The sequence below is a fragment of the Stegodyphus dumicola genome, chromosome X2 (assembly GCF_044657685.1).
Source record: "Stegodyphus dumicola isolate Sdum_Otavi_A_Nest chromosome X2, ASM4465768v1".
Lineage (NCBI taxonomy): Eukaryota > Metazoa > Arthropoda > Arachnida > Araneae > Eresidae > Stegodyphus > Stegodyphus dumicola.
In genome coordinates this window covers 39,603,070-39,617,387 of record NC_140781.1, presented here as the reverse complement: position 1 = coordinate 39,617,387, position 14,318 = coordinate 39,603,070, and the positions used below count along the sequence as shown (strand labels likewise).

At 33.2% G+C, this 14,318-nt stretch overlaps 1 protein-coding gene across 3 annotated transcripts in view; it reads left to right on the top strand.

Annotated features, from left to right (window-relative positions):
* The first annotated feature begins 3,613 nt into the window (after positions 1-3,613).
* The window catches only part of LOC118186652 (BAI1-associated protein 3-like), a 600,433-nt gene continuing 589,728 nt past the window's right edge, over positions 3,614-14,318 (top strand). For all 3 annotated transcript variants that reach the window (XM_085808773.1, XM_085808772.1, XM_085808771.1), the window contains exon 1: positions 3,614-3,877. The gene's annotated coding sequence lies outside the window, so the exon portion shown is untranslated. The remainder of the gene's footprint in view (positions 3,878-14,318) is intronic.

Genomic DNA, 14,318 nt, shown 5'->3' with positions numbered 1-14,318 from the left:
TGAAAGGCTCACGAAAAAGGCCTGTGTGCAGCTCTTGCAGAACTTTGATCTTGTATAGATGCCACTTTACAATGGATCGCAGAACCTTTCGTACTGTCCACTAAGGGGAGAGACAAATCATGCGATACCTCTTGAGCACTTGTCGAAGAATATTGGGAACCAGACGTTCTTCCGACCACGGAAAGAGCAACTTATTCCAATGTTTCATTTCAAATCTGCTACTATCCTCTTTCTCGCAGTATAGGCAACTATTTAGTCTCTTCAAATTTAGTAATGATCTTTCAAACTCTGCCTGGAGACTTGCCCTTTTCGTTACCCTTTCGCAAGACATCAATATCTTCGCAGTGCAGTTAAAAAACTTCTGCTATTCTCATAAATCGTTGATCAATTTTCTAAAAGCATGGCGAGGAATGATTTTTAGGGCTTTAACTACTGACATTTTAAAACGATTCAAATTTTCACAACGAGCTTTCTGTATTTCATGTTTCTCAGTTGTGTTTTATATTCTTTATGTATCCCCTTCTTACATGGTTGTGTAAATTTGAACAATTAACTTTTATTGCCGATTTCCTTTCCCCATTGTCCATATGATGTATATACCAAGTTTCAACAAAATAAGGTCTAAATAGGGTAAGTTCAATTATAACCACCCTGTATAAGGTTATTTCCAAACCATACCACCTGGAATATAGTCGATGTTGGAATAAGAAAGACTGATCAATGGCATTATTTTATTTTCGTGTATTTCCATTCAGTAGCACTTCATTTCTGTATGATGATTTTGAGGTATGACTAAGTACACAATATTTTCTGAAAAAAAAGTCAAAATTGTTAATAAATATGTTTTTAAGATTTTGTAGCTGAGATTAAAATAATTTATTCTTAAGCAAAAAATTTTAAGCACAGACAAAATTTACTCTCAACCGAAGGGAATATCTCGACATTGCTAAAATTCACCCTAAATTTCTACACAGCCAACAGCACCCTTAAGGTTCTGTCGGTAGCAATTAATTTCTTTGGGTTTGGTTGAGAGTTTTACTAAACATGAATAAGTTTCTACCGCGAAATCAGACGCATTGGTAGTGTGTTACCCAGACATGCGTAAGAAGACCGGTTAGTTTTTTATTGCGAAACGATGGAAAAATTACTATAACAAACCATCAGCGTAAAGCGAAACTGTCAAAGTAAAATAAAAAAGGGAAAATACTGTAAACAAAAGAACTTTTTGTTGAAATTAAACTGCTCGAAAATACAATACAAACGTTATCAATATTTTGTTTTGGTGAATAGCTAATAATATTTTTCTGTTATTTCTAATTTGAGTAATTCTTTTTTTTTGCCTGTGTTTTTGACCTGCCTACGGATTAACCGTAGCTTTGACTAAATCGTCCTTCGTTTTAAGGGGGTAAATCCACCCGGTATCACCTCTTTAAATCGGGTATTGACTTTAGTAATTTAGTTCTACATGAATAGTATAAATTAAAGATTTTGACAAATTAAAAACGTAGCTAAGATTCATTGAAAAATGACTTAAAAATATTGCGAAAAAGCATTATTTCGAAATTATGAACCTCAATAGTGCTATTTCGACGTGCTTCCAACTACATAATGAAGGCACGGGATGAGAAGAAAGAAAATCCCTTACATACTCCCACACTTGAAAATCTGACTCGGGAGGAGGGGAACCATTCGCCATATCCTGGTGCTGACGAATTATAGTGCAAATTCCGTAACCTCTTGCAGAGCGACTTATTTTTTTGAAGTCGGGAAACATGAAAAATGAGCATTGTTCTTACCAGCATTCAAACTCAGGACCTCCCTATTGTTAGCCGGACGCGCTTCCAATTTCACCAGGAAAGCGCGTGGTAAAGAAAGAGAAAATACTTTACACCTTCTCATAAAACTGCAAAGCTTCATAGAATTTACGAAGTTGTTGATCAAGCTGTATTGTTGCGCCACTCTTCTGAAAGTGCCCTTTTTTAGACTGTGGAATATCTGCAGAGACATTTAGTTGGCTTGATGCAGTTCGGTAGCCCAAGACATCCCACGCATGCTCAAACAGATTCACGTCTGGTATGTAATCTGGTCGATCTATTCGAGTGATATATTTTGTTTCCAATCATTCTAACACCAAGGGGTACAGAATGCAATGCGTATGAGCATTGTCATTAATTAACACATTTGTCCCAACAGCATCCCAGCATTCCTAAACAGACTTACTTGAGGATCCAAGACCTCGGCTATCCATGACTGGTTATAGTACCTTCGTCAAATGTATACAGCTCGTTGCGGCAATTTCTGATGATGCGATCAAAAGCCATGAAGCAGTTTCCGTGGAAACGGGATCTTTTACGAACGAGGGAAAATAAATTGCGTGCTCATCAACTCTTTTCAAATCAAACCACGTCTAGAATAATAGCTAAGACTATATCTAGATTCATCGAGTAAGCAGTGTAGGGTCTCATTCATCTTGGCTCTGCTGATCATGCCTCACCACTAAAAGGAGGGCCTTTGGTAAATCAAATGAATTGGACACCATACGTTTGGATTTCTCGAATAAAGTCATGCAGATATGTGAAGCCTACTGCAGAAGTAGAATGGTTGATATAAACTCCTTTGGTAGCCTGACATTTCAAAACAAAATCTCTTTTCATCGCTTTCCGAGTTCTTCAAGCCGATAATGACAAATTGGTTTGGTTTGGTTTATTTAATTATGGCAAAGCACACTAGGGCTATCTGCCTAAGCGGAGGGATGCCTTCGGAGAGGACTTTCTAGGTAAAACTGGCTCGTATACATGTTACACATGGGGAAAACCGATAATGACAAAAAAAACGCTCGTACTACGCAGTTGTTGCTCTAGACCAGGATAGCAGCTGATAGATTCACTGCCTAAAAACAGGTTCCAAGTTCTTGTTCTCTTCGCAAACATGTGACGCTCTGTGGATCATCCATGCGCAACCTCCATTTGTGTTTGCTTCCTCCTCGAGTCTACCAAATGACAGCCATTATCGTCCTTTATTTAAATGATGCATTTTAGACATAAGTCAACCACAGTCAAAAATATCATTAGCATTAAACAACACTACAAACCAAAATCCAGTGTGCGTTAATATATGTCCATATTGCACATTTCTTTGCCAGTCGTCTAATTTGCACATTTTATGAGCTATTTTACGTGCAAAAATCTAGTTTTGCTTTTCGATGCAGCAGACAGAACATAAATAAATGCACCACTGGGCGAGGGTTGAAAATTTTACTCAGTGAATATATTTTTTCAGATTTTCTTTTAATTTTGACGAGTTATGTATTATTTTACTAAACGGCAGGTAAAATGATTTTAGTATATGATGATTTAATACACTTATTGAATTACCTGTATGATTATTGTTGTCGTTTATCATTCTGTTTTGAAGTAATTTCAGGTATTGTGAATGCAGCGCATAATTTTTATTGTTTCTTTTTCTTTCTTGGAAAAAAAGTCTTAACATTTTAAAGTTAGAAAGACAATTAACAAATGGCGATAAATCTCGCCAAATGGCGCCCCTGATCAGCGCGCGAACAGGCGAGGCAAACAGCGCTTCGGAGATATTACCAAGAGCGTGTGGCTCCAAACTTTCCAGATCACTACTCCTAAGTTTCTTCCACAAGTACAGAGCGCGGATGGATCTGCGTCGCCGCTGCTAGTTGAATCCGCTGAATTTTCTCTTTTAGCCAGCGGCACGTCCGAAATTTCATCGTGGCGGCAAGCAGCGTTCTCAAAAATTTTCTGCAGAAACTGCGGAAAATTTCTGTTTTCTCAAGCGACAATGATGGAACCGAAAAGAGGCACAGGGAAATCCACCTTGAGACGGACCTCACTGTGGATGACGACGAATGGTTAGTCTTTTGCTTTTATTTAAACTATCCAACCAACAGGTCAAGAAAAGATATTTGATGTCCTGATAACTCGCAAAAATCAAGAAATAAACAGATACCTCGCAGGTGTAATTTTCATGCAAAAATTATTAAATTGAGCTTAAAAAATGAATATAAAATCTCTTGCTTCAAAGCTTTCGATTACCATTCGCATAGCGCTGTGACTAACCGTAGAATTTCGTTTGCATTAAAGCAATAATAGCTTGAAAAAATATTAAATAAAAAATGCAATATTTTTAAATTTCATTTCATAAAATAATACTTCATAATAACTTTTACTTTTTTGTTTCAATCGTCAGGTTGTAAAATGCAAAACTAAAACAACTATTTAATATTTTTCGTATTGCCTGATAACCGTTAAGATATCGATAAAGATTTCTCTGCAGTTTTTCTAATCACAGTTAACTGAATATTTTTTAAAAATTTATCTGTTACATTATAAAGTAGCTCATAACTCCACAGATAAGCAAACTTTTACTGTTAAGAGCAAGCTCTTTAATAGTTTGCTAACTTATTTTCTAGCAGCTTTTAAAAGGAAAATATATAATACTTTTAGCACTAAAAAAAAAAAAATGTTTCAGTACTCTTCGTCTTCATTCTTCAGGGAAAAAAATGCGTAATATACCTTAGCATTAATGTAAAATATAATAAATTCTTTAGTCTTTTTAAAGAAATAAATACTTCCCAGTTTTCATGAAATGTAGAAATTCATCGCAGTTCCTGTTGTTTGCTTTAATGTTTCGTTCAGAATAGTTAGAAAAACATACGAATATTTTATCGTTGATTTTGATCAAAAGAAGCTTCATTTAAATTCGATGCCTTTTCTGAAATCTGCTCAAATATGCTTCAGATAAGATAAATACAGTAATTGCATGTTTCACTTTAATGAATATATTTATATCTGATTTTCTTTCGTTGATTATTCTTTATATTCAGTTTCAATCAACCTAGTCGGAGAAAGAACAAAGCAGTTCTCTGCATATTAGTTTTAATAAGTCAACTGTAAACATCTGTTTTTAAATATGTAAATTAAAAGTAATTGAATATATTTCCTTTAGTCGTGACAAATTAACGGGAAACCATTGCTATGATATTGCTGGTAGACCGGAACAGGAAATTTATCCTTCGAATTTGAGTATCCTAATAAAAGCTTATGAGAACCTCAGAATAGCAACGCTACTAGAGAGTTTCTTAACAAGGAAAAAGCTGATACTTCGCTTCTTCTGTAAAAAAAAAAAAAAAAAAAAAAAAAAAAAATCTTACTCTCTGCAATTAGTATCTGACAAAAATTGGTTCTCTTTCCAATGTTATGACATCATTAAAGAGGGAAGCTTATCAGTTACTAAACTGATTTTGATAAATTCAGTAAGCTTGCTACCGGTATCTTAAGCATGATATTGAAAATTCCTAATTACGAAAGAGCTACGCATTTAATTTCCATGAACTGCTGTTTTGGTGTTTAATGTTTAAATAAACGGCTGCTAAATGCATTAAAATTAAAAAACTTTCAATGTAACTGAAAGACCGTTGTTAAAGTAGTCTGTTTATCAGAGAGTTATGTATTTAATTTTCATGACCTGCTGTTTCTGGTTTAATATTAAAAAATAGCTATTATATATATTAAAATTTAAATTCTTATGAGATTTTAATGCAATTAAAAACCTGTTCGTTAAAATAGTTTAGTTTACGAGTATGCTGCAACCCTCCTGGCCGATAATAATCGGCCTCATGATTATTATCGGCCTTGTTAAAATAGTATATTTTAATAAGCTTATGACAAACTCATAAAGAGTATATAATTATAAGTTAACACTTCAAACGATACGTAAGTGGCTAAGTTTATTACGCTTTATTTATGGCTTTAATAAAAATTACATATCCTTCAGTAATGGAGAAATGAATAATGTAAGTAGTATAACAATCAATTATATGCTACTAAACGTTTAAATTCCAGAAGGCTTCTGAAATTTAAACTAAATTCAGTTTTTAAGTAAGGAAATAAAAACATTTCATTCATGAATGTTCTAATGGCTATATTTGCCAAAATGTTTGAAGTACTATTAAGATATAGCTTTCATAGTTTCTGTTTTTAAGACATTAATAGAGAACTGGTTTCATTCCTCTGTAGCTAATTTTTGCTTTTATCTAAACGGTAGGAATTTACTGAAGAATGGAAGTAACCATTCAGAAACTATGCAGATTTCTCTGTTATTAGACTATACCTCTCATTAGACTACATCTCTGTTACTTAGACTATATTATTTTGTTTGTTAATTCAACTCAGGCCCGAAAGTGGTATATCATTGAAGTTGATCATGAATTCATTATGTAATGATGCATTTGATTTCATAGAATTAAAAATGCTGTGGACTTGCGTTAGTGCAAAATGCTAATGTAGAAATGTGAGTTCCATAGTAACTCATTTCATAAATTCTGAATTGCAGTTTATCTCAAGTAAACAAACAGAAAGGCAAATTGCAAAAAGATTAACACATTTGGTCAATCAATCCGCGTCGTTTATGTTTCCACGTGTGCTGAGGTTTCCTCCAAGAATCTCGTAGAACTCCCACACACAGATTGGAATTTCAAATTATATTTTTTCTTCGCTAAATGTGAAAATATTACTTCAGTATGAAGCAATCAATCAAAGGAGTGAAAAATTTGAAAAGGAAGACATTTTCCATATGGAGAAGATTACAACCAAGCCATCATTGTCACGAAGGAAGTAGACTGACTAGAGCTGGGAAGACGATGGGCTAAAGAAAACACACGATAAATGCAATGACAAACATTTATTTTCTTTACCTTTCCCGTCTATCTAAAAAAGTGTTTGCTTAAAACTTTCCCTTTAGGTAAACCTTTTTTACGAAATTCAGTTATTTTCCCATCAATTGTTCTGAAACTGTTATGGCTATGGCAGTTTGAAGGTTTCTTAGGGGAAAGGGCGTACCCAATGATTCGATACGTCAGAGTAATTTTACCTCGTGCTCTATAATTTTAAACAGCTATTATTATTTCATCATGGGCTGATATGTTTCCGACTTCCTGTACAGAATTCATGGCAAATACTGTAGAATGCTTTTCAGCATCTGCAGACTCTCTTCCTTTAGAGAAAAAAATCGGTAAATAATTTATTAACTTTACATTTTAAAAAATTATTTTCTTATTTTTCATACTAGATGAATCATTTATCGAATATAATTTAAAGAAATTTGTTTCTTCGTACATTTCATTAAATTGCTTATCAATAGGACACGGTTCAGCGAAAAAGTAATTAAAAAAATATTAGTTTCTTCTCCTGCTTTCACGTATGATAAATATTTTGATTTTCAATGGCAGAAAACTGTTTTATTTTTAGAACACATATGCAGAAAATGGTAAATTGAAATTTGTTTTCGACAGAAAATTCAGAAAAATAATTCTCTATGGTTAGTCAGTCATAATTGAAGAATTCTGCATATTAAAAAGCAGAATCTCAGGATGCTTTAAGTAATCACACGTAAAGAATATAAGCCCACCAGCGGCGGTAAAGTTGCCGAACACTGGCTAGTTTGGTCTGAGATTCGAATCCAGCGAATGATTTGGCTGCATTGGAGTTTTCGTAGTTTTCCCCATGTGTAAAGTGTATACGAGCCAGTTTCCCTTAGAAAGTCCTCCAGGAAGGCATCCTTTCCCTTAGGCGGATAGCCCTCGAGGTTTTGTCGTAATCACATAAGCCGAAAGGGTAAGGAATATAATGGTAGTGTTATTTTATTTTAGTAAAACCCTATGCTACAAAACGACACACCGTATCGGTCGCTCTGTGGTAAAATGCTCACCTGCCCTGCTGGCGACCCGGCTTCGACTCTCAATCGATGCAAACTCACCTTTTTGATCTCTACTCCAGAAAGTGTTATAATTTATTTCATATTCGCTTCTTTTGTTGTTAAACTCTGATGGTTCTCTTTAAAATCTTTAGCGAATGCTTAAACTACGTTAAATTAATATTTAGGTGATGTGCGGTTTATTGTAACTTTACTTCAAAATACGTACCCCGTCAACAAAACGCCTTGCCCCTTGGCCTGGATTTCATTTAATAGGAAAACACCTTATCTGAAAAGGTGAAGAATAATCTGATCAGTATTTCTAAAAATTTAGCGATCCCCATTTGCTTTAAAATTAGTTACTACGCTGTTTCCTTTTTTTAGAACTAAATACATTTTCTGTGATTTGTACAAGTGATTGCAGTGAAGGAGCTAACAATGATTTATATGTACTATGCGTACCAAGTGATTCAGTATATTATGCGTTAAGACAGTAGTATCTGTAAACATTGAGGGATTTTCAAGTACCCAACCTTTAACTGATAAATAATATCAGTTAAAAGTTGTTTTCTATTAATAACGTTATTTAAAGGAGAAAATTACCGGAAATGGATGCATATCAAACATTCCATTTCACTACAAAAATCTTGCAGGGCACCTTAAGTGAATTTCCCAGTGTTCTGTGAAGAAATTTGCTTATGACGTATTACTGATGTAGATAGAATTCTAGTAATGAAAATTTATGCTTATGTTTTAGAATATGATGAGTCTTCTTTTAGTTTCTTTTCGTGTCTGTTTAATATATTTACGTTATTACACGATTAGACTTTAGTGCTCTTAATTTACATGCTGCGGTTTTCCAACATTTTACCTGAAGCAAGGTTTCAGTAGTTTACAAATCTCAACTATAGTAAAAAAAGTAAAGTATAACAAGTTTTTTTTGTAATTTTGTAATTAAAGAGGCCCATTCCCCCCCCCCCGTTGATGTGATTTAAATGGGAATGAAATATCGTAAAGAGCAATTTTAAAGTTCAGAATACGCAAAATGCATCCAAAAATAATATTATTATCGAAAATGGTATGAACAAAAATTAGGTATTTCCATTTTTTATGAAAGCAGGCCTGACCTTCAGTTATCCGATACAAAAGTGTTGTCTGAAATGGATTCAGTCCTTTTAGTTCGAATAACTGAAATTTTACTATATTAGTTATGAGCACGATTAGTAATAATTTAAATAAGCTTAGTATTAAAAACTTTATATTGTATTTTCATAACAATCTGCAGTGAAATTTAACATTTCATAACACTTTAGAAGGTATTTCTCCCGCCTTCTTAGCATGTCTACGTGGTGTAATGGTCAGCACACTCGGCGCGTATCGAGACGTCCGAGGGTCGAGTCCCGGCGAGGGCTTTGCACATTTTTCATGAGTAATGCTTCAAAGCGACCTAATGTCTCTACAACTTCCATGTGTGCTGAATGACATATTAATTCATAATTTGGTCGCAGTTCCCTAGTTATAATACAAAAACCATTTTGTGGAAGAATTAATGCTTCTAAAATAGGCTTAAGGACACTAATAGGTAAGATTTAATTGAAGTGAGCGGCTAGTGTACGTGTTTAAGGAGCGTTACTTATTTAGCTTTTTATTTGCTTTTAAATATGTTACTGATTTCTTTGAAGTAAATAAGACACATGTATCTATAGCTTTATGAACGTCCTTTGCGCTTCTTTGAGAGATCTGCATTAGGATACTTTCCAATTAACGGAAGAAATTTGAATATTGTTTATAAAAAGGAGACTTAAGCCAGATTTGCAGCTTCCATGTTTCATATAACGATAAAAACCGTATGATTAAACTTTTAAGTCAATATAAGCTGTTAAGTAAACTCGTTTTACAGTAAACAGAAGGGAAATGTTTTTCCCAAATCTCAGTTAGGTACATTTAGAAATTACAGATGCAGTGATAGTACAAATGAATATCCTATCCATTCTACGGCCTTAAACTCCCGTACCGCTCATTACTCAATCTCTGACGATTCAGTTTACCTAACATTCTCTCATAGAATGTGAAAGGTGGTAACTATATGCACCAGTGTTATTTTTCCCATCTCTAACCGCTCCAGTGAGCTCGATGGAAAGTTATTTTGGCTTTTGGAGTCATTGTAGATTTTATGTAATGTTCAGAACGATTTAATAAACTTTTGGAGGTCTGGGAATGGTCAGAATAATTTTCCAAATTAACAGGGATTGCATGTATGCTTTACGCCATTTTAGTTTGCAAAATATTTCATAAAAACCTTCTTGTTTCTACTACGTTATATTTCAAGTCAGATGCTAATTCTTACCCATTTTTGAACAAAATAATCTTTGAGATACTTTACTTCATAAATTAGAGCATTGTATTTTTGTGGAACTAAAGTAAGATTTTTAAAAGACGCTCGTTTCTTTTTGTAATCTAAGTACCAAAATAATACCTTTAGAACGGTATTGAGCCAATGCTCTTTCTGTTTAGAAGAATGCATAGGACGTATAAATAACTTCCCTGTCGCTGCCTGTAACTCGATCTGAAAATTCTGAAAAGTCAGAAGGTATTGTTCAAAGAAATTTCCTGTTCCTTAATAACACGAGAGTGCCTGTGAAAAGAAAAGCGAATACATGTATACGTAAAAATCTATCTCCGGAATTTTCCGGACGACTTTGAGAGAAGCAATTGTTTCTTTGAGGGTTCCGAGTAACTGCAATCTGAAGTTTTATTTTCGATGGCAAGCTATCATTTCCATTTTTCACCGAGTGCGAGGGCATTTTTTTTTAACTACACAGCAATACTCGAGTTTCGTGAATTCGAATGAGGAAATTAGCATTCAAATAATTTTTAATAAAATTACAAGAAAAGTCACTCTGCTTCAATAAATTGAATGCAATGATAGAAAGTTCGTGGGAGATATGTGGTAACTGAAAATACAATAGCCCAGATAAATGTCTTATTTAACAAAGATAGTCATTTTCTTTGATTCAGTCAATGAGATATATATATATCTATATATATTTACATCTATCTATCTATCTATCTATATATATATCTATATATATTTACATCTATCTATCTATCTATATATATATCTATATATATTTACATCTATCTATCTATCTATCTATCTATCTATCTATATATATATAGAGAGAGCATTGACTGAATAATATCATATATTAAGATGGCTATGCAATATTATATATATACATATTATGTTTGGGAAAAACACGCCTGGGAATACACATCCTCACACACGCATACATACACATACACATATATATATGAAAAAAATAGTATTAATTAAATCTTAAGCTATCTATACACATGAAATCAATCTAGAAATTCTTTCTAAAACATACATATTTGAAATAAAACGAAATGCAGCATTAACTGATATACAAAGTTTTGGCAGCTTTTCTGCCAATATCAAACTTTTGATGCTGATCTAATAATGCAAAGGATGCACACCAAATTGAACTCAAGAGAGCGACAATTCATAGCCTTTAATTTTAATTATTGAACGGTGTTGATTATCATCATCAGTTATCAAAATATTTGAATGAGGGATACAGATACATTCGCCTATTAGTTTTGAAAGCAAAGGAACCAGACTGAAGTCATACATAGAGTCTTTCATTTGAATAAGAAATAAAATTTTTCTTTTATAGTGGAAACTTGAAAATTTTATTTTATTTTGAAATAGAGTTCCAGAGCAGATAAATGACAGGTTAAATACGAAAGCAGTCTGTGGCACATACATTTGCAATCTACGTTCTCAGTTCTCTCCGAACAGAGAGTAGAAATTCGAAGTAATTCCTCTCATTCATATTCAAAGTAGCCGATTATTCCAACAAAGAGTAAAGTTTAGGACTCTAAAGTTAAGTTGAAGTACCGTACTAAATCTAGATTCCTATATAGGATTTCCTGAGTTCATTTGTACTTTGAACTGTAAAAATGTGCAAATAGTTCATCAAACATAATAGAAGATGTTCAAGTTTAATGATTTTATTTTAGAATACAATTAAATATTTACTTTTCGGCTGATATTAATTACATGCATCCCTTCGTCATTCATCTCATTTTGTAACTTTCATATACAGAGAATCATGCGGAATTTACCGTATTTATTTTACTTATAATAACTTGATGAAATGGGAATAAAATAAGGCAGTTTTCTTCAGAAACAGTTTGCATAAAAATAATATCCGAAGGCGCATGTAATACGTTAATTAATAAAATTAGATGAGCCTTTCATTAAATAGGAGTTCAATATATATTATTCATAATTATATTCAAGACATCGCGCATATTTAATGGAACATCAATTAGCCATTAATGTATCGCAAAGAAATGATGTTATCAATAGGTTTAATATTGCGCCTTTTCTGGACACAACATTTACTTGGTTCACTTATTAAACAACTAAAGCGTTTGAAAATTACCTTGACTGAAAGAAACATACTCTCTTATTTCTGAATTTTCTTATAATCCATTTTTAGATCCATTTTCACATAATTCAAATTTTAGACCATAGTAAGGCTGGAAGAGCGTTGTGTTATTTATACCGGGACCAAGCAAGGTGTTGTTTTAGACATTTCAGGTCTCGTGGCGTCATCTGTAATTGATATTGGGAAATCATATTTACTCTTAGTCTTCTCAGTTAGACTTTAATGGCGATGCATGCTAGTAGAGGCAGCTAGGTGAAGGTCTCTGGACTTGGCTGCCTGCTTCGTCACTGGGTTTAGAACCCGGAATCCTGATTATCGTAGCCTGATCGCTAAACCGATCATATCAGAAACAGCTATTTCTGGGGCGAGCAGTTTTGACGGCATCTTTACTGCACGGCAAACACAACGCCTCATTATCTTCTCCCAGCAAATTAATTTGATAAGTGTGATATTTTGATAAACAATTCGCATGGTGGCCAAAGTGAAGCTGTAGGCGGGAATGAGAGACCTCCGTCTATTGGCATGTGTGTCGCCGTTAGGTTGTGGGATCGAGGTTGAGCGCCTGGTATGTGCTGTTGTGCTGCAGTTGGTAAGCGTGTGGTACAGGGTTTAGAAGAGAAGGGCTAGTTCATAGAGCTTTTTCACCTGAAACAGGAGATGAGGAGTAATGACGTACTCATGTGGATGCAATGACCTCGGAGACGCAATTCACAGCAAAGAAATAAAAGTTTTAAATTTGAAGAACCGGCATTAAAATGAAAGTACTTGAAAAATAGCTATAATTTAGAAGATATCATGTTCTCCTGTATGCATTTTACATTAAAAGTGTAAAAAGTTAGCTATACTTCTTTATTAATTTTGAAATAATTGATAAAATACTCTACTCTTTTACTATAAAATTTCATTTTCTTAAAAATTGCAATTTTCTCTTCCTTATGCAACTATCCATGGTCTTTCCTTCATCTGTCTATTAATTGGGAGAGTTCTGTTACTCTTTCTGATAACTATAATAACAGCTTTTTAAAGTTAGGCTAAAAAATAACACCAGATTGACGTACTTGGAAACATATATGGCAGTTCCTTTTTTTCCTTGCTGCTAAAGAAGGGGAACTTATGTTTGTTTGCCCTTGAAATCGATAGTTTTATTCAACATTTTTTTAAAATCTAAGATTGTTTTTTGGGCTAAGCATGAAATTTACATTGGCTTGTTGCTCTTTCCATTCGATAAAATAACAGGTATTTTTAAAATAATTTTCTATCTTATACTCAAATCTTTACACATACATTACATTTAAATAAATACAGTATGCAAAATCGTTGTCTGAAATTTTACAAAACAAATTTAATTACAGTATAAAAAGGTAATTTTTTAATTTTTCAAAAGAGGAGTTAAGGAGAGAGATCTTTTTTATGCGAAGTTACTTATGATGTTTTATACGATTATAAGTTACCTAAAATGCTCAGCTAGCTTTGTGTATTAAATTTCGCTATTTGAGAGTTTAATGTTTGAATATCTGACTTAAATTTTTTTCTAGAGGACATCCAGCTTTTTTCGCCACGGAACAAACATTCTAAAATTTTTATTTTTGCAATTTTCAATATTTCAATACAATTTTATCAGTATTAAATTTTCTTCACATTATCAATGCATTCTTATCTATCTTTACAGTTAGGGCATTCAGAGATATTTAAATCGTCATTTAAGAGTTATCTTTTAAAATCATTTACATTCAATTTATTATTATCATCATTATTTTCCTATTTGACTTAATCATATATTCTTTCGGACATAATTCGTGTAGTCTTTCAAAAGTACTCTTCATTTCTTTACCTTTCTCGGCACAGCATTACAGTTTAACAGTTTTTTTCCGGCAATCTAAGCAAGCAATTTTTCATGCCGTTCTTTCCTTTCATGAGCGTTACGGCTGCAGCATAAGAAGATATATTACATAAACGATACTTTTCAAAACAGAATTTATAAAAAAACTGACTAAACCTGTAGATGAAAAATTCTAAATATTTAAACTACTAGGAAACAAATAAATATGATTAAAATTAATTTAAGATGTCCACATCTCTAGAAGATTACTTTGCAGCAGAATGGAACTACAGTTTTAA